Source organism: Palaemon carinicauda, chromosome 4 (genome assembly GCF_036898095.1).
Source record: "Palaemon carinicauda isolate YSFRI2023 chromosome 4, ASM3689809v2, whole genome shotgun sequence".
NCBI lineage: Eukaryota > Metazoa > Arthropoda > Malacostraca > Decapoda > Palaemonidae > Palaemon > Palaemon carinicauda.
This window is the reverse complement of record NC_090728.1, coordinates 130702585-130729055: the sequence shown is the minus strand read 5'-3', so window position 1 is coordinate 130729055 and position 26471 is coordinate 130702585.

The following is a 26471-nucleotide window of genomic DNA, read 5'->3' as shown; positions in this document are numbered from 1 at the left end:
ACCCAAAGGAAGTAGCTTTGTTCCTTGGGCTCGCTGGGTATTATCATAAGTTCTTTAGAGGTTTGGAGAGATAGCGAGACCCTTAGATGCTTTAAAGAAACAGAAAGTAATAAATTGGGTAATGAGGAAGAAGAAAGGCCTTTTATCATTTGAAAGCTGTCTTAACTAGCAATGAATTACTCGCATATACTAGATTTGATCGCCCGTTTTGAATGACAATAGATGCAAATAGAGTAGCTATTGGTGGCCTAGTTTTTTGTAAAAGAAAAGGCTGAAATTTTTCTAGTTATTCCAGAGTTCTACATTTAACAAAAAATTAAATGTAGAACCCTTGGTGTGGAGTGTAAAGAAATATCTTTATGCTTTTCGTATATTTTTGTTTGTATTGAAAAGTACATTGTGTCTTTTGCTTACTTTGGTGGTGGTTGGAACTATGGGCATTTGTTTAATGGTAATTTGTTTTATGACTATAGGATAATTTCCGACTGTTTACTATTGAGCCTGAATAGTTCTTTAAACTGACTGTTTGACAGTTAAATATCCACTCACTGTGCCTTTTGAGTATTTATATTCAGCGGTCCAGAATTCAGAGGAGGCAGATTCCAGAGAGACAGATTCCCAGCGGGGTAGAGTCAGAGACCAACACAGAAAGCAGTCCGGAAAGGAAATTTTCTGACAATTTTTTTACACTGAAGATTTCAAGTGTCATGGAGCGATAAACTCCACCTAGGCCGAGCGATAGGACTTCATGTTCGGAGAGAAGCAACACCAGCAACTGGACTTATCATCTATCCACGAAAGACCAGGATCTAAAGAAACGTAAGTCAGTTGAGAGACCTTATGCAGGCTCAATAGGATTGATCTGTTTCTTAGATATAATTTACGCTTGTTATAGTTTAAATTATGGTCGCTAACACGTCGAAAAAAATTAAAGTAAAGGATTTTAGCATTATAATTACCATTATACTTGTGCCTTTGGTTTGTAAACCAATAGTGTTTCATTTTGACTAAGATTAACTACGAACGTAATTTATATATTGTTTTTCTTATTTAGTAACGAGTGTTCATTTACGAAATTTACGTTTTCACGAAGCTAGCTTGCTGAATTTCATTCCCTTCACGTTAAATTTGTCGATTAATTTCTTACGTTAAATTGATTTTTTCAAGAGGTGTAAATTCTTTTTTATTATTATTTTAGGTCCTTTACATATGGTAGATGAGTTACTGTGGAGAGGAAGTGGTGCATACATCCGAAGACAGCTTTTCGGGTGATTTCCTCTCAAGACGAGAAACGGCAGTTCAACATTTATAATTTCACTTATTAAACTCAATAGTTTTCTTTGTCTTTGGTTTAAATCCTCATTGTCAATTCATAATTTTTACCATATGGCGCCCGAACAGGGACTTGTTGGTTATTTGCTAGTTGTTGCCGTTTCTCCGTCCTTTGTTTTCTTATCCGCTCGGCCATTCGAAATTGTTTTGGTGATTTAGGGTTGTTGTTAACAACTGGTTACTTTTACTTAGAGGTCTTAACGACTTTTCATTGTGCCCCTTGAGCAGTTTCTGTCGGGAAGTCTAGTTCAGTTTTTTTGAATGAGTCATTTGTGACTTTCTAGATTATATTCATTTCATTAGGTTGGTAAGGGGATCGCAGGCATGTCAAAAGATTTGAAATTTCTGATTAGCTCCAGGGCTAACTATCGAGGACAGGTCAACCGTATTCATTCTGAATTAGACAGTTTTGGTAATAACACTCCTCGGGAGAGAGACTGCCTTGTTAGTAAATTGAAAAGACTCCAGGATGAGCTTGAAAAGGCCGACTCGGTCATTCGAACCCTGAAATGGGAATTAAACTCAGAGGATGAGACGAAAGCCATAGCTGAAAATGATATAGAAATTGAAGAATGTTGTAAGTATGAAGATAGGATCAATGAATGTTTGTCTACTCTGTCTCATCTAGCTACATCCAGTCCAAATCATTCCAGTCTGGAAGTTTCTGGAAGCACATTGAACAGCATGCTTAAGAGCGCAACTGCCCCTTTACCTAAATTCAAAAGTGAAGAGGGAGAGGATCTTATTAGGTTTTTTCAGCAATTTGAAGATACGACGAAACGCTTCAATTATTCTGACTACGATAAATTCTTACTTTTGAAACAGCAAATTTCAGGGCGTGCCTTGTCTTTGATAAATTCCCTGGATAGCATACAGCATTCTTATAACATAGCAAGAGATCTTTTGTTGAATGCTTTAGCCTCTCCCGTCACTAGAAAATTCAATGTCATCAAACAAATGTCGAATCTGAAACTTGATTACAATACAGAACCGTTTGAGTACATAGGGAAAATTAATTCTATTTGCTGATCCATTAGCGCTTTAAAAATAACTTCAGAAGATATTTTACAGTATTTTGCCTGGCATGGTTTAAATGAGAACTTCTAATCTCATTTAATTCATATCACCAACGAAACCAGGCCATCTTTGAATCAGATAGCAGATAAATTTTTTGAAGCCACTGAAAGGTATTTAACCAGTCAACGACAGTATAAAATTAAGCAGAAAGCAAGAGAACTTTGTCCTAAGAGAGCTACAAGTTTTGCTGCAAATGTTGATTACCAAACAGGCCCGTCACTGAACGTTTTCAAAGTGTGTCCTTTATGTAATGAGGATGGTGACTCCTCACATCCCATTCACAAATGTGAAAAGTATCCTGAACCTAGGTTAAAAATCAACAAGCTAAGAAATTTGAAGGCTTGTATAAAATGCGGCAGGTTGGATCATAATGAGGATACCTGCAAATTTCACTTCCGGAAACGTTGCGATTGTGGCGCTGGGCACTTCAGATTTCTATGCATGGGCCAAGAAAGCAGTGGAGTCTTGAGGGATAGTGGTCAAAGTAATGTTAAATTAAAAAAGGAAAATTCTAAAAGTGATCGAGTTGTGAAGGAGAGTAATTCAAGCATGATATTTGTGGAGAAATTTTCTGAGTCGTTCAAAGTCACAGACTGTAGCCACGCAATACTTTCTACCTTTTCTTGCATCCTTCAGGGAGAGACAAAGATTCGTTGCATGAGGGACAGCGGGTGTCAGTCAAACTTCATATTAGAGGAGAGGGCAAAGTATGAAAACTTGCCTGTCATAAATTCTGATCTCAGAATCAAAATCAATGGATTTAACTCTTCCAAAGTTTATCATACTAAGTCTTACAAAGTGCCTTTGACGATTGGAGATCATATTTACGAGATTGAAGCAACGGGTGTGCCATCTATTCACACTTCATTGAAATTGCCTGGCTTGCAGAAAATTGTTCGGGAATTTATGAACAGGGGATATTCCTTGGCGGATGACTTCTTGAAGGACGGAAAAGATGAAATTAATAACATAGATTTTATTCTCGGGTCAAATTTTGCTTATTGTCTTCCTGAAACAACAGTTTCATTTGGGGGTAATGAGAATGATGCACCGTCGGTTTATTCCTTGACTGCCGCAGGTGTAATGCTAGTGGGTAACACAGATCAAATTAGGAGCAATTTGAAGCACCTCCCTCCTTGTTTTGGGGAAGAAAAGACAAAAGCTGAACTGCCTATGTATACATGTGAGGATCTTGCCCTTTCAAGTCATAATTCTTTAGATCCTCTCCTAGATTGTGATGATCGGACAGAAAGTGAAGGCAGGATAGCAATAGTGAACGATGCTGGGAGAATCAACTATGCTTCCTTGGAAAGAGCTACTCAAGAGATCCTTGATAAATGTTGTACAGATACCTTGAATTATGACACGCAAATATTTCCCGGTAAGGTAGTTGAAAACGAAAGAATAATAAATTATGTTCTTCAACATATAAGGCGTAATGAAGACGGCAGGTTAATTATGCCACTAATCTGGAATCACAAAGTGAAACATTTGCTAGGGCAAAATAAAACTCTAGCTACTAAAATACTAAATTCAAATTTCCAAAGATACTCTAAGGGTGATGGAGTAAAGTTGAAATTAATCGACCAATGCTTTAGAGAGCAATCTGAACAAGGCATTATAGAAAGAATTGACAACCTTGATCAGTACTTGGAGGAAAATCCAAATCACAGTTTCTTGGCCCAGATGGCAGTATTTAAACCAGAACGTGACACTACAAAATGTCGAGTAGTATTTTTATCTAATCTATGTGAAAATAATCCTTTACAGGGAGTAACCATGAGTCACAATCAAGCCATGTTGAGTGGACCTTGTTTAAACCAAAAGATCACCACAGCTTTATTACAGCTACGCTTTGATTCCAAACTCCTGTGTTTTGATATTAAAAAAGCCTTTCTCAACATATGCCTCTCTGATCTAGATTCCAGCAAGTTACTTTTTCTATGGCATCGTAATGTACAAAAAGAAGATTACAGTATTGTTGCATATCGTAGCTTAAGACTTCCATTTGGTCTTGTTTGTTCCCCTTGCATATTATTACTTGGACTTTATAAGATTTTGATGATTGACACTGATGATGATGACCAGGTAAATTTGCTTAAAAGACACATTTATTCATTAATATATATATGGATAATGGCAGTATTACTGCAAATAATAGTGAAAAATTGAAGTGGGCCTTTCAAGAGTTAAAAGGAATATTTGAGCCCTATAAACTTTATCTTCACCAGTTTGTAACAAATGATACTGAAATTCAAGAGGAAATTGATAACAGCTCTGGAGAGAAAACTAGCAGATCAGTCAAATTATTGGGGCTCTTATGGGATCGAGTTGATGATACCCTATCCACTAAGCCTCTAGTTTTAGATGGTGAGGCAAATACAAAGAGGAATGTTTTGAAAACTATTGCCAGTCACTATGATGTATTTGGCTTTACTTTGCCCCTTCTAAATCGAGCACGGCTCTTTCTACATAAATTACAATGTGATTCGTCCTGTACCTGGGACTCCAAATTACCGGATGCAGAAATTAAAGAATGGAAAAACATATGTCGACAAGCAAATTCCTCTCCCAGCCTCGGAATTAGAAGATTTGTTGGCCAGAGAAATGGAGAATATAAACTGATTGCCTTTACCGATAGCAGTAAGGATATATACGGAACTGTTATCTTTATTCAGGATATCCAGTCATTAGAAGTGAACTTTGTTCTAGACAAGAACCGTTTTGTGAATAAGCAATTATCTGACAAGAGCATGCCCTCCCTTGAGTTTCAGGCCATTACTTTGGGTGCAGAAGTGTTAATAGATACCTATAAGGAATTAACTGGGCCCTCATGTGTTGAAGTAATCAACATCAAAGAACTCTATTTGTTTTCTGATAGCTTAGTATCCTTATCTTGGATTAATTCCTATTGTTATAAATTAGATAAGATGCATAAACACAGCACCTTTATTCGTAATAGGTTAGAACATTTAAGTACCTTGTGTGAAACGCATCCTATAAGATTTCAATTTGTTTCAGGTATTGAAAATCCAGCAGACCTTGTCACTCGTGTAGCTTCATATAAAACTACCGTTAAGTCTAATTTCCTCTCAGGGCCAGTGTTTTTGAAAGAATCTGCTAACTTCTATTCAAGTCGCAGTGATATAATCAATATCATTGTACCAAACCCCAGGGCAAAACCAGTGGATGTTTTTCCGGAGAATTATAATCAAATTAATTTCGGCTCCACCGAAGAGGAATGGGCAGAACATTTAGCTTCAACAGGCGGGTGTTTTAAGTCTTTCAAATCCTGCCAAATTACTACTGGTGCAACCGGTAAGGGAGAACCAGAGCACTTGGTGACTGTAAACAAGTTTTCCAGTTTGTCTAAGCTTGTATCTGTTCATAGGTACGTGTTTAAGTTTATTGAGAGGCTAAAATGCAAACTTTACTCCAAGTATCCTGAGAGGTATGGAAACCTGAGAGTTCTTGACGAAAACTTGTATGCCAAGGCAATGAATTACATAATTAGAATAGAACAGCACATTTATTTTCCCGAGATATTCAGGTATTTTGAGAGTGATTCTACGTTCGTTAAAGATATCCCAAACATTGTTAATCAACTCAATGTATATCCTGATAATGAGGGAATTCTAAGAGTGAAAAGCAAATTCTCAAGATGGAAAAATGATAAGAAGTACAGATTTCCTGTTTTGCTTCCTAAGAATAGTTACTTCACAAAATTAATTGTTTTTGATTTGCATGAGAAAATGTATCACTCAGGTTGTTACAAGGTTTTGTCTGAATTAAGAAGACAATTTTGGATTCCGCACTGTTTCTCTGTTGTGAAACGCATCCTGCAAGAATGCATACTTTGTAGAAAACTGAAGCAGAAAACTATTAAACTAAATCAATCTCCCTACAGGTTATTCAGACAAGAACCACCTAGTGTTCCCTTCCGTGCAATATTCATAGATCACATAGGCCCTTACTTTGTACTTTACAATGGCAAAAAGGTGAAAGTCTGGATTCTTTGCATAACTTGCCTTTGGTCGAGGGCTATTAATTTAAAAGTTTGTCTTGACATGACATCAGGTGAGTTCATTAGAGCTTTACAGCTTCATTCATTTGAATATGGAGTGCCTGAATTATGTTTATCTGATCTTGGTTCATCCTTAGTTGCAGGAGCTAACATAATTACTGACTTTCTGAATGATCCAGAAACCCAGAATTTTTTTGAAGAACAAGGAGTACGGCCATTAAAATTTAAGGAATATTTTAAAGGCCATCATCCTCTTGGGGGATTAGTGGAAGTATGTGTGAAGATGGTCCGTCAGTTGCTTCGTTGCTCAATCAAGAAAAATGTTCTTCAATACAGAGATTTTGAGTTTGTGGTTTCACAAACTATTCACCTGGTTAATCGAAGGCCTATTGCTTTCTCGGAAGGTCTAAGAGATACCAGTGATGACGTAATTCCAGACCCTATTACCCCAGAGAAGTTAATACATGGCTTGGACTTAATATCTTTGAATCTTATTCCAGCCATGCAGCCGCTTCCCACTAGCAATGATCCTGATTGGTCTTTAAACACTGACCCTATTGATACCATAAGAACAAGTTATGAGAAACTGAAGAAAGTGCGCACACATTTGATAGAAACCTACAATGCAGAATTTTTGAATAATTTGATGACTCAGGCTGTCAATGATAAAAGTAGATATAAGCCGGTTACCCACAACAAATTACAGGTAGGGGACATTGTACTGATAAAAGAGGAGAATTGCAAACCTACCAATTTCCCATTGGCAGTTGTTAAAGACGTTAAAACTAACGTACTTGATGAAGTAACTGACGCTGTTCTGCTTAAAGGTAAAAACAGGGAGATGGTTCGACGACACGTCACATCTTTAATCCCTATATTAACGCGCAAGGAAATGTCACAATCAAATATTAAAACATTGACAGATCATATTTCTGTTAATACTACCGATCCCACGGCAAACCTGGGGGAAGATAAGCCTCAGAATAAAGAGAGGCCCAAGAGGAAAGCTGCTCTGCAAAGCATGCAAAAGACTCGAGGTATGATCAGTGACATTTGAGGAACCTTTCAGGAACATAACTGTACATAGTTGGGTTTATTAATTGTACATAATTTTGCTCATTTCACAATTATATATATATATATATATATTCATATATAATTTGGGATTAGTCCTACATTTACTAAGGATATAAATGTAGAACCCTTGGCCTGGAATGTAAAAGAAAAGGCTGAAATTTTTCTAGTTATTCCAGAGTTCTACATTTAACAAAAAATTAAATGTAGAACCCTTGGTGTGGAGTGTAAAGAAATATCTTTATGCTTTTCGTATATTTTTGTTTGTATTGAAAAGTACATTGTGTCTTTTGCTTACTTTGGTGGTGGTTGGAACTATGGGCATTTGTTTAATGGTAATTTGTTTTATGACTATAGGATAATTTCCGACTGTTTACTATTGAGCCTGAATAGTTCTTTAAACTGACTGTTTGACAGTTAAATATCCACTCACTGTGCCTTTTGAGTATTTATATTCAGCGGTCCAGAATCCAGAGGAGGCAGATTCCAGAGAGACAGATTCCCAGCGGGGTAGAGTCAGAGACCAACACAGAAAGCAGTCCGGAAAGGAAATTTTCTGACCATTTTTTTTACACTGAAGATTTCAAGTGTCATGGAGCGATAAACTCCACCTAGGCCGAGCGATAGGACTTCATGTTCAGAGAGAAGCAACACCAGCAACTGGACTTATCATCTATCCACGAAAGACCAGGATCTAAAGAAACGTAAGTCAGTTGAGAGACCTTATGCAGGCTCAATAGGATTGATCTGTTTCTTAGATATAATTTACGCTTGTTATAGTTTAAATTATGGTCGCCAACACGTCGAAAAAAATTAAAGTAAAGGATTTTAGCATTATAATTACCATTATACTTGTGCCTTTGGTTTGTAAACCAATAGTGTTTCATTTTGACTAAGATTAACTACGAACGTAATTTATATATTGTTTTTCTTATTTAGTAACGAGTGTTCATTTACGAAATTTACGTTTTCACGAAGCTAGCTTGCTGAATTTCATTCCCTTCACGTTAAATTTGTCGATTAATTTCTTACGTTAAATTGATTTTTTCAAGAGGTGTAAATTCTTTTTTATTATTATTTTAGGTCCTTTACATATGGTAGATGAGTTACTGTGGAGAGGAAGTGGTGCATACATCCGAAGACAGCTTTTCGGGTGATTTCCTCTCAAGACGAGAAACGGCAGTTCAACATTTATAATTTCACTTATTAAACTCAATAGTTTTCTTTGTCTTTGGTTTAAATCCTCATTGTCAATTCATAATTTTTACCATATTTTTCAATGTTATGATAAAGGTAGAGAGCGACCAATTTATTTTGCTTCCCGGGCACTAAAAGGGGCAGGAAAGAGTTATGATACATTCGATCAAGAGGCTTTGGCTATTTTTGGTGTTCTAGAGATATTGGTTCTTTTTTTTAGGTGAGTCGATTGAGTTGCAAAGTTATCATCACCCCTAACATGATTTGTATTATGAAAATTATTTGACCTCTCGACTAGCGAGATGGATTGGGAGATTGTTAGAGTTTAATATAAAGGGTTTTCACTACATAGAAGGTAAAGTTAACAAGATAGCTGATGCTCTGTCTACTGTAGGTGTGCAGTAATAGGAGTAACAACTAGGGCACAAAAGAGAAATGAAGAACGTAGCCAATATATTGAAGACCCCCATCAAAATAGGAAAAATAGAGAACGGGTTGGGAATTCTCCCGATGAGCATTCAGAATACACGAGTGGAGAGAGAGGAGAGAGAGTTAGTGAGAGAGAGAGAGAGAGAGAGAGAGAGAGAGAGAGAGAGAGAGAGGGGGGGGGGGGGAAAGAGAGATATGAGCGGCAAAGATGAGTATATGAGGATGGCCGATGACATAACCAAGGGTGTCTAGAATGGATGCCCTGATGATGCAGGTTTGATTGACTTGGGAGGTTGGAACATAAAAGAAGTCTAAGAGGGACAAACAAAAAGGTATGGATGGGAAGAGTGAGCCGTCATTAAAGGGGAATCGGAGAGTTATCCGTCATTTCTGAATGTGCCTAGATATTTTTTGATAGAAAATGAAATCTTATATTGTGCTTAAGAGCAGAGGGAAGGGGAATTTTGAGTACGGGTGGTTCTTCCTTCCTCTTTAATTAATTGAGCCATTCACATTGTAAATGCAAGTCCATTGGTAGGGCATTTAGGGATTGATAGAACATTAAGGAGAGCACGTGAATCGTTCTTTAGGTTAGGAATGAGAAAAGCTATAGAGAATTATATAAAAGGTCGTCATGCTTGTAACTGTTTCGAAGAACATAAAAACACTGTACCGAAAGCCAGAAAGGGGCCTGAAATTCCTATTAAATTTTTTGAGAGTGCATATGGATGTGGTAGGACCATATCCTACCGGCTTAACACAACATATGTATAAATGTATAGTTGTGGATGCATTTACTCGGTACGCAATGTTAGATAAATTGACAAATTCATTAGCCCAGGCGCTGTGCTCTTTCATCAGCAGGTTTTGTTGCCCAAAAATTTTGATGAGTGATAATGGTCTCGAGTTTATAAATAAGGTAGTGAAATCGGTCACGGACTTGATGAAAATTGAACACTTTTCAGTGACCGCATATAGGCCTTCAGCAAAAGGCTTAGAGGAATCGCATAATAGGGAAGCAGATCGAATTTTACGTTACTTAGTGGCTGATGACCCCCTTCGTTGGCATGCCATGCTTCCAACAGTTAAGCTAGCTGTGAACATTGCATATAAATCTTTGCTCAGGGACACGCCCTCTCTTTTTAGTGTATGGACAGGATCCTGTGTTACCATCTACGGTACTCATTAATTCCCAAGAACTTCTAAATTATTCAACTGAGGAATACCGTGTATATTTATTATATCTATTATGGAGAGTAATGAACACCTCTGAAAGGTTTTTAAAAAGAGCTAATGAAAAACACACCTCAAAGTATGATGGTTGGTTCAAATGTGCACCTGTAAAAATATTTGTGGGCGATCGTGTATATTTGAAATGATTACAACCTAGGAAACACAAACTAGAGCCAGCGTATTTTGATCCTTACCGAGTAAAGATGGTTAAATCTAATATGGTTGTGATACAACGCATTATTATCGGCGCAGTGTCTGAACATCTTCAGGCACATATACATGTGGTGCCTGAAGAGGTAGTTTTCAAAAGTGTTTCTCTTTTTCCTGCATATGTGACCTTCCTCAAGTTTATGAGTAGAGTTTTTTTTTTCCTTTGCTCTTGTTGTTTGAACAGACATCGTTTCTTCTTTTGGCGTATTTTAAATAAACTTGGTGGTAAAAATGTTTTCTTATGTTGATGCTTAATGTATACGTAAAATGTGTTAATTTGTTGAGTGTGACAATACGTATAATATTACTGAGTGAACCTGAAAACAATCAGAGGTTAAATAGGTCAGGTGAAATCCATCATGCGGATGATGTATTATTCAAGTATTTATGTGATTCCTGGTTGCTGGGGTCGGGGCAGTTCCAAAATGGTAAGTGGCTGTGGGATTGAAGTTCATCCTTGAGGATAGGCGCTGTTAGGGAAGGTGTAGATGTGAATACCATATGCTTAATGCTATAAGAGAATGGCGGGAAGATGAATGATTTTTCGGGAAAACGGCTAGTTGTCACCGGTAGATAGTTGCAAGTGCAAGTGTAGTAGTGATTTTAATAAATGGCGAAGCGATGGTGGTGAGTATTTTTGTGAAACTGTGCCGTAAACCAGGACAAGTAAATTGGAGTGATGAATTAATATCTATTCCTATCCCTGTCCTGCCCAAAAAGCCCGTATTGCCCACAAACAGAGGGAGGTTATTGATGAGGTTGTACAAGACTGATGTTATGATTAATTTACTTTCAGTTTCAGAGGTCTTAAGAAGTGTAATTATTTATATTGCATTTTGTACATTTTTACATGAAATATTTCCTTTTTTTTTGTGGAAGATGTGTTATTTTTTGGGGTGATTTCTATATAGATATTCTATGTTGCATTTCTGTTTAGTATATGCCATGCCTATTCTGGATCGGAGTGTGCTCCATATATCATAGACTAGTGAGGGTGAGTGCGCACCTACTGCCGGAGTGAGGAGCTGGGGGGCGGGGGTTAATATCCTAATTCTTATATATAGAGATGTGTTGTACGTCAAGGTAAATGAACTCTATAATCATGAGAATTTCACAAAAAGCTATAACTCAGCATGTTGTTGTAGCAAGATTAAATTCTGATAGCGAGAGCAGTTTTAGTTGCCTTTGGGCGCTCGAGTAAATAAGGGTCTCACCTGAGAGAGTGGAGAGTGTAGCTGTGTATGAGATACTCACGAATTTTTTGTAATAGATGATAAAACCCAGGTTCCCCTGTGTCATTATCAGGCAACCTGGGACATATATATATATATATATATATATATATATATATATATATATATATATATATATATATATATATATATAGTGTGTGTGTGTGTCTGTGTGTGTGAGTGTGTGTGCGTGTGAGTATATATATATATGTGTGTTTGTGTGTATGTGTGTGTATATATATACACTGTGTGTGTTGGTCTGTTTGTGTGTATGTAATCAGCACTAGTGCAAAGGCCTCAGACAGGTCCTTCCACATGCGTCTGTTTGTGGTCTTTCTAAACCTGTATATTACCACAAATCTTCTTAGCTCATTAATTCATCGTCCTATTTTTCTTCCCTTCTTCTGTTTACAATCTCTAAAGACATATTCTCTTATCATTCTTGTCCATCTATTAACTATCATTCTCCTCATATTCCCTGCCAAAGTCCATTTTGTTTTATTACATGTCGTTAGAATATCCTCTACTCAAGTTTGTCCTATCTATGATGCTCTTTTCCTATCTCTTTGTTTGACCTCCATCATTATTCTTTCCCTTACACTTTCACTTGTAAGTAACTATGTTAAAGACCTTAATAAGTCTCCAATTTTGTGGTGTATAACTTTATACTTGCAGGAAAATCTGATAAGATATTTTCTTTTTGGAAGAAGTGGAATTTACTTTTCATAATATCATTTTGTTTAAAAAAAAGCTCTCCATCCCATGCTCTTATCTTTTTTTTTCAATTTCGGTCACGTGACATGGGGAAACTTTTGCTGACTGTTTTAAGCATGTTTGCTCATTGACAATTTCTAGAGGTTCATTCACAACCATTATTTGTTATCTATCTTAAATTTCATTGAACATTATATAGTTATACTTGTATTCATTTTCAGTACCACATATTTAGTTATCTTTATGAACATTTTCTATAATCTATGATTTACTAAATAGAACAGTCATCTATAAATCTTAAGTTGTTAAGGTATTCCTCATTAATGATAATTCCTACATTTTCCCAATACAAATTCTCAAAACTTTTTATATGCACATTTGAATAGATTAGGATGAGATTCTCACAGGGTAAACGGAAATAGAACTATAGTTTTTACACACACACACACACACACACACACACACACACACACACACACACATGTTCCGTTATGTCATACAATGGTTTACAATATACAGTATATAACTTATATTTAAAACTTAATTTCAACTATTTCTTTTGTTGACAAGTTGCTTCTATTCGATATTGAAAACAATCGCGAAGTTTTGGCTTAATGTCTCGACTGAATCTTCACTATTAAAAAAATATATTACAAGATAAATAGAGCGATAGATATTTAGATCAGGATAATGAAACAATAGATTGAAATTAGTCATAAAACTTTATATATGGAACTGCGTAGACACAAAAGGGGTTAATGTGAGGAAGAAGAGACTCCTTATCTAATGACATCTCTCTAACAAATCTTGGTCTCTAGTAAGATATTTCTAGAAACATTGCTTTATTGGTAAAGGAAAAAAAGACCAAAATTAGCTCTTAAATATTATTTTTTATTTGCTATATTATACCATCAGCTTTTAAAAGAAATACTGACATTACGTATTAAAATCTCCTTCAATATGTGAGCAGAACTGGAAATTACAAAATCTGATTTTCTCTATTATGTCAGATTCGTTTTATTATCCTTTTCAACACTGAAAATGATTGTCAAAGACTTGCCATCTTCAAAGGTATTTTGTTTTACTCTATTAACTAGTTGGTTCCCTAACATACCAAGACTAATTTTATTAATTAAAAGTAAGGAGAATGATAAGAAAATTGTGCTCACATGAGAATGGCTGGAAAGTCCGTAAATGAAAAAAAAATATCCCTAAAAAGGGGGAAAAAATATGCAATATTGGGAGTGAAAGCTTTGCAACAGTATAAAAAAAAGAAAAAAAAAGAAAAAAAAGAAGAGAATGAAGACGCGCGGAGATTACACACTGAACTATATAAACTGCTAGTTTTAAAAGGTGGAAAAGGAATGGAACAGTAAAAGAGATTCTTTTATTTACTCTTTAATAAGGATACAACAATAGAACAGATGTATATATCTGGTCTCTCTCTCTCCCTCTCTCTCTCTCTCTCTCTCTCTCTCTCTCTCTCTCTCAAACTATGGATTTGACATAGAACTACGTAAGCACAAATGAGGTCAAGATGAGAAAAGACATTTCCCTATGTAATTAACAACTGTAACAAATACCTCAGCATGACATATGATCATTTCTTAAACATTACTTTTTGGAAAAGAAATCAGTGAGATAAAAACTAAAACATTTATAAAAAAAAATTCTAAATTTTATACATTGTTTTACATTATATCATGTGCTTTGAAATTAAATGTTGACATTATATTCAATTTTATATATGTTCAATGGTTAAAATTAATAACAAAATTTTTCGCTTTGTGTCCTTGATGGATTTTATTGTCCTTTATTCCACACAATAGCAATGTTAGATGCTTATTGTTTTCATGTGTATTCAGAGACATTTTATTAACTGATCGCTAAGCTGACGTACGCTACTACTACTACTACCACAACTACTACTTATATTACTACTGTAGCTACTATTATTATTATTATTATTATTATTATTATTATTATTATCATTATTATTATTATTATTATTATTATTATTATTATTATTATTATTATTATTATTATTATTACGGCCATAAAACAATTAAAGTCCATGTGCGTATTGGAATTGTATGAAATGTTCAAGGGATTATAATGAGAAATGCGAAAGATAATTTAAAGAAAACAGAACTCAATGTGTAATATGAAAAGAATCACTATATCCTTGAGAACGTGTCCTGTAGATATTTCTAAAAGGTAGAAAGGATTGGATGAATAGTGAAAATTATATATATTATCTTTCACATCGGTAAAACCGTAAATTAGGTTTTTATTGTGCTCTCTCTCTCTCTCTCTCTCTCTCTCTCTCTCTCTCTCTCTCTCTCTCTCTCTCTCTCTCTCTCTCATGTTAAATATTCTTACTAAGTTTTAAAGGAAAACAGATATTGCTGCGATATTCATAGAAATGAATGAGCATTCCTTGCAATATTTATTCAAGTTCATAATTATATTTTTAAAGACTAGAGAGAGAGAGAGAGAGAGAGAGAGAGAGAGAGAGAGAGAGAGAGAGAGAGAGAGAGAGAGAGAGAGTACTACATGATCTAGCACGAATAATGTATATTTTTCCATGCCTGTAGGTCTCCATTTATTTCATTTGAAAATGCTACATCACAGTCCTCTAAATACTGTAACCTTTTGGCTGTAGTCAACCCTTGCTATAAATTCTTTCACGTTTAGCTCCATTTTCATCATCCTCATAAAGCTTCTGACTCCAAGTACACCATGTAATAGAGTTTCAGATATTATTTCTAAACAATTATGTATCACGTTCATGAACAGCATTTGAAGGCAGATGATTCTGGTAGTTTTCTTACTTCAAGTTCTCTCACTTGCCATCCATATAATCTCTTGGCTTTTTTCATATAAGAGTTTAAAAAAGAATGCGAAAAAGCGCCCACGAAATCAACCGAACTGTAGCCATAAGCTGCGATCGAAGAAATCGAAGACAGGAAGGTATAGGGGTACTTGAAGGTGATAGGATGTGTTACAGCCCCTTATTTATCCTTCCCCTTAGTGGATTAGACTGGGTAAGGTCGGTTTTGGGTGCAGATATCTATGGTTATCTTAGGATACATCCCTCATTATACACGATATCTTCGAATAGTCGTTTCTGGGGGTTAAAACTCCGTAATACCTGACGGTAATTCTCTTGTAATATATATCTCAGAAATGTTATTCTATAGAAGATAGAAGTTGCTAAAAGGAGCTTCCATCAGGACGAAATGGCTATCTCACCTAAAAATAGATTTTTCCTACGTTAAAATCCCTTTACTGGTCAACACATTAATTTTCTGGTTTTTAAAGTTAAATATACTCTACAATCTAATAAAAAAAATTTTAGGATGTGACTTCATTATTCATCTGGCCCCCTACTTTTATTTAACTGATCAGTTTCATATATGCCTGTTCCATTCCCAGAACTTTGCTATATTTACTGAATTGTGAAAAGTTAAAAATTTACCTCACTCCTGGTTTGAAATATACTATTGATTCCCAGCCCTACATATTTCAACATATACTCTGTCACATAAAAATAACTTGTTACAGTTCTCTTCACAGTTCTTTTTACGTCATTAATATATATAACATCGGAAGAAGGCATCCAATTTTAGACCGAGGCATTACTTTCTTGAATTACCAACAAAGAAAGCCACGCGCTGTATATACTAAGCTTCTTATTTATTCTTTCAGAGTAGTGATGAGCTTGCAACATAGGGTCATACACACTTTCTTAAAACTGGAGGACATACAATTGGATAAACACAAATACACATAAATTTAAATATTTATTTATATATAATTGTATATTTATTTGTATGTGTTTGAGAAGAAGGGAACGTTATAAAAATGGTGATGTCAAAGAGGTATAAGGAAGTTCCATTATTGCTCAACATTTGGTAGGTGCAGGTCGACTTTTGGCTGATCTCTACCAGTTGAGCCAATAGGTAACACACCAATCTAGGATAAGGAGGTGGACTTAAAACTAACAACTTTATCTTTAAAAAGAAATAAAAATAACAATAATTTTTTGAAAACTGTAATTTTCCTATAAAAGTTGATGAATATTAGTACACATCACGGTACCCTAAAAAGGTATATCTGGTCATTTAGAATGTACTAGATATCCTTGTGTGATAGATATAAGGTTTACTAATTATATTAATCATGTAATACTTTTCATAAATAAATATAGATTTCTGTAGGATAGAAACATGATTTCTATGGCTAGCAGAATAACTACAATCATTGTACATGATGTAGCTACGATGTGGAGTTAAAAGTTTCCCTCATATATATAATGGACATAGTTTCTTAAGAATATGAAAAATATGGGGAAACAGACTCCAATTTACAAAATCTCGTTACATGAAGCTGAAATGTTCATAGAGACGTTACAGAAATGAAACCTTTAATAATCCTTCAACTTACATTATCATTTTCAATGTAAGCATTCATCAATCATCGAAGCAGCTTCAGTTATTGTTGTCAACCTTATCTAGTGAGAGGCAAGGGCACTTTATTGATACATAAAGCTAAAATTTAAAGTTTATTTCATTTTCTTAACAGGACAGAAGAGATGTACATATCAACATATGATCCATGATTATCAAACATCAAAGTTCTTCCCTCAAACATATATCCAAAAGATGTATGGTTTCTTGTTCGTAATATTCGGTAAATGGCAAGTATTACTATAAAGTGCTACATCAAATATTACCAATATCAGAACTATGCAAAGCAAAGGTATTTTCATACAAAACACGTGATAAATAGACGTTAAGTGATTTTACTTAAGGAAGAAACTGAGGTTTACCCTTTCCCTATACTTACTTTGATGGCTGCTTTTCCGGTCCCATACAGCAGGGGAACCCCACTCTCTCCACTGTCGTTTTAACTTGTTCATTCACAGTATGTCAAAAGATTCATGAAATAGTAAAGTCTTCAGTGTCCTCTTGAAAGCCTTAATGTCTTCAATCATTCGAATGTTTCATGGGAGCTTATTGTATAGTCTTGGGCCGCATATTTAAAGGCTCTGGTGCCCAAAGATGACATAAATATAGGTCTCAACAGTTTGAAGCCACCTGTAACTATTCTCATGTCGACAAGATTTGTTGGCTGCTCAATATGTAACAATTCTCTTAAGTATTTTGGACTACCGGTTTTGATAACTTGGTGGGTTATTGTAAATGTTTTATACTAAATTTTTACTCTAATCGGCCGCCAGTGTAAATCAGTTGGTATAGGGGTGATCCTTTCTCTAGGTGGGATACATTTTATCAGTCTTGCTCCTCTGGTTATTATGTTTTGTAATTTCTTAAGTTGGACTTTTGGTAAATTGTAGTAGATAGAGTTGCAGTAGCCAATTCTGGTAATAACACAGTTTATCACAAGTTTCTTAACCAAATTCTCGTCCAGGTACTTTTTTATAAACGCAATATTTCTTAGATGATAAGCAGCACTTTATATTAAATTATTTATTTGGGCATTTAGAGATAGGTTACAGTCAAGAAAAACACATAGATCTCGACTTTACTAGATATTGGCAATGAGTCATTATTTATGTTCATTTGAATATAACTTTAGTTTCTCATGCTATTTCTTTTGCCCACCACCATGAATTCAGTTTTGTTCTCATTTAATTTTAGTTGTTTAAATGTCATCCATTCTCTAACACTATCAAGGATCCGGTTTAGAGTTTCAGAAGTGTCATGTATATCATTTATGGAGAAGTAAAATTATGTGTCATCTGCAAATAGTTTAAACTTCACGCCATGCCTTTGTAGAATTTTCGATACACCAATAGTATAGATGCTGAATAAGATTGGGGCAAATATATGTTTGATATAAAAAAGCGAACGTCAATCTAAAATGTTGTATTTAGGAAGCATATAAGCTCTCCAAATATAATGCTTATATTTAACAACAAGAAAAAGAATAGGAAAAAGTTGAGGTAATTAATAAAAGATAGAAATTCAGTCTTACAATATTGCCAACCACCTTTGTTCCTACCCCTTAGATTAGAAACTTGACAATTCATTAATCTGGATCACAGATATAAAGCGTCATTGTAATCAAATCCTCGGATAGAAACATTTACCTGGCAAAACAAAAAGGATTTCTCTCTCTCTCTCTGTCTCTCTCTCTCTCTCTCTCTCTCTCTCTCTCTCTCTCTCTCTCTCTCTCTCTCTCTCTCTACGAATTAGTTATAAGGCTGGGTTTAAATAGATTACCTCCCTGAAACCCAATATGCATCTGTTTACCAATCCAGTGAATCTTCTAATTACTTTTTGTTCGACCGTTGGAGGTCAAGGATGTGGCTGAGATTAAGTTAGGAAACTGAATACCTGAGTACTGAATACCATCAAAGTAAGAGGCGAGATAAGGTAATGATTCATAAAATTTACATAAGATACACACACACACACACACACACACATATATATATATATATATATATATATATATATATATATATATATATATATATATATATATATATATATATATGACCCGTGTAGAAGGATAATGAGACGTCGGAATATGGGTTTTCTTCATTTATTACCAAAGGCTCGTTCGTGAGTACACTGTACATAATTACTCTCTCAGGTGAGTGACTTGTCAACTCGAGCAACCACCGGCAACTAAAATTCCGTTCGCTACTAAATCGCAACTTCTGCAATATTAAGCTAAGATTTAAATTTTTGTGGAATATTCATGAATATTAAGTTAATTTACCTTGTCGTACATGACATCTCTTACTATATGAATTAGGACATTACTCTGCCCAACACCCCCCCACCCCCACCCCTACCGCCTCAGGCTCCTCACCTCGAGAGGAGGTGCGCACTAGACTATGATATATGGGGGACATTCCAACCCGGAATAGGCATGGCATGTGCTAAACAGAAATGCAACATAATACACACACACACACACACACACACACACACACACACACATATATATATATATATATATATATATATATATATATATATATATATATATATATATATATACTTATATATATATATATAGAAATCACCCCCCCCCAAAAAAAAAAAATAACACATCTTTAAGAAAAGAATGAAAAATGAAATACTACATGTAAAAATGTACACAACACAATAGAAATAATTCCACTCATTTCTTTTAAGACCTCTGCAACCGAAACACAGAATACCCAAAGAGAAAAAAAAATCATAACAGTTTTACATTACGTCATCAATAACCTCCCTATGGTTGTAGGCAATGCGGGCTTCTTGGGCGGATAGTGGTAGGAATAAGTATTCCTTCATCCCTCGATCTTACTTGTCCAGGTTTACGGCACAATTTCGCAACACAACTCATCACCACCGTTTCACTATTTATTTAAATCACTACAATACTTGCACTTGTAACTTTCAACCGGTGGCCACTAGCCGTTTCCCTTAGAAAATCGTTCATCTTCCCGCCCTTCTGTTATAACATTAAGTACAAGGTATTCACATCTACACATTCTTTATCACGGCCTATCCTCAAGGCTGAACTTTAATCCCGCAGCCACTTGCCATTCAGGAATCGTCCGGCCCCAGCAACCAGGAATCATATAAATACATGAATAAAACTGCATCTGCCTTACGGATCTCACTTGACCTATTTAACCTCCAAATGTTTTTAGGTTTATTCAGCAATGTTATACGTATTTCCACACTCGGCAAAATTACCACAACATTTTATGTATACATTTATCATCAACATAAGAACACATTTTTATCATCAAGTTTATTTAGAACGCGCGTAAAGACGAAATGAGGTCTGTTCAAAACACAACAGCAAAGAAAAAAAAATACTACTCATCAACTCAAGGGATGTCACGTATGCAGGGGTAAGGAGGAACACTTTTAAAAACTACCTCTTTAGGCACCACATTTATGTATGCTTGATGATGTTAAGACACTGCACCATTAATAATGTTTTGCACAGAACTGTGATAGATTTAACCATCTTTACTCGGTACGGACCCAAATACACTGGCTCTAATTTGTGTTTCCTAGGTTGTAATCGTTTCAAAGACACACGATCGCCCACAAATACTTTTACCGGTTCGGTTCAGAACCGACCATCATACCTTCAGCTGTGATTTTCATTAGCTCTTTTCAAAAACCTTTCAGTGGTGTTCATTACTCACCTCAATAGATTTGATATATACACATGGTATTGCTCAATTGAATAATTTGGAAATTGTTGCGAATTAATGAGTATGTATATGGTAACACAAGATCCTGTCCGTACAATAAAAAGAAAGGTGTGTCCCTAAGCGAAGCATTGTATGTAATGTTCAAAGCTAGCTCACATGTAGTAAGCATAGCGTGCCAATGAAGGGGGTTATCAGCCACTAAGTAACGTAAAATTCGCGCTACTTCCCTCTTATGCGATTCCGCTAATCCATTTGCTGAAGGCCACAATGCAGTCACTGAGAAGTGTTAAATTTTCATCAAGTCCATGACCGATTTCACCACCTTATTTATAAATTCGAGACCATTATCACTTATAAAGTTTTTCGAGCAACCAAACCTAGTAAAGAAAGAGCACAGCGGCCGGGCTAATGAATTTGTCAATTTATCCAACATTGCGTACGTATGAGTGTACTGAGTAAATGCATCCACAAATACACACATATACTTATGTTGTGTTAACCCAGTAGGAAATGGTCCTACCACATCCAAATGCACTCTATAAAATTCAATATGAACCATAGGCCACTTTCTGGTTTCCGGTACAGTGTTTTTATGTTCATTGAAACAGTTACAAGTATGACAACCTTTTTATATAATTCTCTTAAAAAATTTTCATTCCTAACCAAAAGAAGGATTCATGTGCTCTCCGTAATATTCTATCAATCACTAAATGCCCTGCATACTGACTTGCATGTACAATGTGGATGGCCCGTTTAACTAAAGAGGGAGGAAGAACTACCCGTGCACAAAACTCCCCTACCCTCTTCTCGTAAGCACAATATAAGGTATTCTTTCCAATAAAAAATTTCTTGTGAGGCACATTCAGAAATGACGGATAACTCTCCGATTTTTTTTTTTTTTTTTAAATACTGCTCGCACCATTTCCATCCATTCCTCTTTTCTGTCCCAGCATCATCAGGGCATTCATTCTGGGCACCGCTGGTCATGTCTTGGGCTACCTACATACATTCACTTTCACAGCTCATATTTCTCTCTCTCTCTCTCTCTCTCTCTCTCTCTCTCTCTCTCTCTCTCTCTCTCTCTCTCTCTCTCTGACCCTGTTTTCTGAATGCTCTTCGGGAGAATTCCCAAACCCTTCTCTTTTCTCTCTATTTTGATGGGATCTTCAATATTTTGGTTACATTCTTAATTCCTCTTTTTTGCCCTAATTGTTACTTCTATTACTGCACCTCGAGAGAGAGCATCAGCTACATTGTTGGCTTTACCTTCCATGTGGTGAAAACCCTTTATACTCTAGCAATCTCTCAATCCATCTTGCTTGTCGAGAGGTCAAATAATTTTCATAATACAAATCACGTAAGGGGTGATGATCACTTTGCAACTCAATCGACTGGCCTAATAAAAAGAACCTTTTAACGCCCGGGAAGCAAAACAAATGGGTAGCTCTTTGCCTTTATCATCTCGCTGAGAAACTAGCCACCAATAGCTGTGTTACTAGCATCTATTTTCACTAAAATCGGGCGATCAAATTTAGGATATGGGAGTAATTCATTGCTTGTTAAGGCAACTTTCAAATGATTAAAGGTTCTTTCTTCTTCCCCTCCCCAATTTATTAGATTTTGTTTCTCTAAAGCATCTAAGGGTCTCTCTATCTCTCCAAAACCTCTTATGAATTTACAGTAATATCCAGCAAGTCCTAGGAATCCAGCTACTTCCTTAGAGTTACGTGGCCTGGGAAATCTCTAATTGCTGCTACCTTACTGGGGCAGGGTTGGATACCTTCTAAGGTTATTATGTGACCTAAGAATTTGACCTGTTTACAGAAAAAAATTGTACTTCGACAAATTCATTTTCATACCATTACGTCACAATGTTTCTAAAACTTTACAAATATTAATTTTATGTTATTCAGCCGTTTTCCCTTTAATTATGGTATCGTGTAAATATACAAGAACAGTATGGCCAATTATTGGCGACAAAACTGCCATCATTACTCTAGAAAAATAACTTGGAGCATTTTCAACACCGAAAGGAAGAAAATTAAACTGAAATAATTGATCATTAGTTATTAAGGCTGTTGTACATATACTGTCTTCCTGAATTGGTGTTTGATAGTATCCAGATTTTAAATCAACAGTTGTAAAATATTTGCTATCCCGTACTTTCACAAGTAATTGTTCGATCGAGGGCGATGGAAATGCATTATCCTTAGTGACAGCATTCAATTTCCTATAATCAACACAATCTTACCGAACCATCCTTTTTCCTAACAGCTACAATTGGAGAAGCCCAGGGGGATTTGCTCTCCCCGATTATCCCTTGTTTCCTTAATTTTTGAATTTCCCTCTCTATCTCTCCCTGAAAATGAATGGGTTCCTTATAAGGCCCTAACCTGATTGACTTCACCTGCCCAGTTTCAATGCTAAAGGGAAATTGATCAATCCTCCCGGGTGGCTTATCTCCAATTCAATTATATCAGAATAATTTTTGACAATGTCACTAACTACAGGCTGATATTATGATAGACATAATTTTCGCGCTTGCATAATCAAATTCTTAGTGCGTTCGTCTGTGCGGACTTGAGTTGTGGCTTCCAACTTCCCAATATAAACAATTTCACATAACTCCAATTCACACACAGAATCACTTCCTAAAACAATGCTTTTATTTGAAAAATTAATTATCGTTACATCAGATCAGTTCTCTTTAATTTCTGTCAAGCCATCTAATATCATATGGGGCCAATTGTCATTGGGTTTGACAACTACCTTGGTTCCTTCCGCAAGAGGGCGACACGGGGTCACAGATATGCTCGTAAGGGTCTTGGGAGACAACATTTCTTCTCTCTCAGGTACAACTGTTACCTTACTTAAATGTCTCTCTTAGCTAATACACGCATTTTCTGTGTCATTGCTTGCTATTGTCAAAATGTACCCTCCTGCTTTTACTGTTATTGTATCTTTTCCCGGGGATGTTTTAGCATTGCCTTTCTCCCATGAATATTTTCTTTGTTTTTGTTTTACAAAATGAAGGGACTCATTTTTTTATCCAGCTGAGGTTTTCGGGTCAGCTGCTTGCCTGAAGTGTTTGCCCCTACTAAGTTAGAAACAGTTACTTAAATGTGCTAAGCGGTTGGGTGTTCTGCGGAAAACGTCAGAAACAAGAGTAGAGATGTTTGTTTTAGTTAGGGATAAATTAAGACTGGAGTTAGCTAAAGCTGAACATTCAGGGATTGAGAGTGAGGTAATAGGTGATAGTGAGGAGAGTTCGAGTGAGGGTTTTGAAGAGGACGAAGTAAGTATGAGGGCTTGTCTAACTCTGTTTGAGGACCCTTCTGTAGTAGGTACCATCTACGAGGGTCCAGCAAATTTTCCCCAGGATACATATAATGTGTCCTTTATTCTGTTTTTGCCACCCCCTCCCCTGATTCTGTACGTGTAAAATCTCAGGTCCCTGTTAATGTGTTGGGGGATTCCAAGGAGAAGAAGGAATACAACCTTATTTGTAAACAGATAAAGTTAAAAAAAAAATGGCTAGGTTGTAGGGGGCCAATTTGATAAGTTCCCCTAAAAGAGACTATCAAGATATGGTAGATATAGGTGCTGCACTAAAGTTGGTGCTGCTGTTTGACTAAAAGGATGTCCCTGAGTTTTTCAAGGTATTGAAGAGTTTGGCCCCCCGGTTGTATTGGTTCGCAGAAATGTGGACTGTATTGATACAGTATAGGTTAGTGGACAAGGCAATGCGGGTGTATAATGCCCTGGAGGAGGGAGTAGCTGAGTATCATCAGAAAGTAAAAGACTTAATTTTAAAATCTTATGACTTGGTCCCTGAGGCCTACTGCCTCCGGTTTCATAACTATACAAAACACCATAGGCAGTGTTTCGTGGAGTTTGCCCGCGTCAAGGAGGAACAGTTTGACAACTGGCTGAAAGGCCTTCAGATTAGCACTTCCGCTGCATTATATGAACTGTTGCTCCTTGAGGAGTTTAAGAAGGCCTGTTACAGGGAGTTAAGAGCTCACCTGGAGGAGGTAAAAAGTGTGAAATTGAGTAGTGCCGGTCAGTTAGCAGATGAGTTTGAATTGACTCATTGATCAGGTAGCGGTAGTTTTAGTTATAAACCTTTAATTAATCAAACATCTTGCTCCCCTAATAGTAGCAGGATAGGGAAAACCTCCTCGTCGACTCACCATATCCCCAGGAGGGATAGTACTAATTTAAATCTTTTTCAGACGATAGGGATGTGGGTAGAGTCCAAAGAGGTCCTCCTCCCCCTAAAATATTTTGCTAAGAAAGACTTCCCAGGTGGGGGAAATAACAGGTACAATGGGAATAGAAGCTCAGGCCGTAAAGGAAGTTGTTATTAGTGTGACAAACCCGGTCATTTCCAAACTGTAATGGTCGTATGATGTAACTAAAGAGAAATAATCAAAGTCCTTTATCCTTGGTTAGTAATAAGTCGGAGGTTAGTAGCTATAGTCCTGCAGACACACCGACAGTAGATAGTTGTTCAGTAAATAGTAGCATGTTTAATGTTTCTAATCCCCAATTATGTCTAAAGAACAACAGATATGTGTGGCCTGGAAAGTTGATTTTTGACTCTTAGTGTTATTCAGGTGAAGTTTTTCAGGGATACTGGTTCTGCCATGTCAAGAGTCCTGAAGAAGGCTCTAAATGATTTTGAGAAATATGTCGGAAATTTTGTATTGTTGGGAGGTTTTCCAGACTCTACCTATTCTGTGTATAGATGGTATCCTTGGAAATGATATATTGAATAGTGAGGGACGGGAGCTGTTCCCTATATTATCAGTAAATGCTAGTCCCATAGCTGTTATGACTCGGTCCGGAGCAAAAGCAGCTAATTTGCTTGATATAGATAGTGATGATGACTTCATGTGAAGTGGTGTAGAGTTTGATGTTTTAATGCCCGGGCCAGTAGAGAGTAGTTGTAATGATGTAGTTAAAATGAATCTTAATTGAGATAGAGCTGTTTTTATTAAAGCTCAAAAGAATGAATTTAATTTAAATTTCTGCAATGTTGACGATCTGACTAAACCTACGTTTGGTGTTGTTAAGAGGCTACTATATAGGTTTAGTCGTCCCGCATCTGATAACTTGAATAAAACAGGTCGGGTGGAACAGATTGTGGTACCTTTAGAAATTTAGAAATTCTGTTTTGAAGTTAGCTCATACTAATTTTTTTTTTCAGGTCATTTGAGTGTGTTAAAAAGTTTTCATAGTCTGGCTAGGTATTTTTGGTGGCCAGGAATTAAATTGAGTGTGAAGCAGTTTATCAGAGCGTTTGAGACTTGTCGGGTTATGGGCAAACCAAATCAGGGGATCCCTAAAGCCCCATTGCATCCCATACCTGCCATAGGGGATCCTTTTTCTTAGTTAGTAATTGATGTTGTAGGTCCCTTGCCCAAAACTAAAACAGGTTACGTATGTTTATTAACTTTCATGGACAGAGCCTCTCGCTTTCCTGAAGCTATACCTATGAGGCTTATTATTTCCAAAGTTGATTTTGAGAATTTAATGGATTCCTTTTCCAGGTATGGTCTCCCTCGTGTAATTCAGACAGACTGTGGGAAAAATTTCAAGAGTAAGGTATTTAGAGGTAAGTGTGCTAAACTGGCCATTCAGCACGTTACCAGCATACCTTATCACCCAGAGAGTCAAGGAGTGGTGGAAAGGTTCCACCAGAACCTAAAGTCTGTCCTGAAGAAACATTATTATGATTATGATA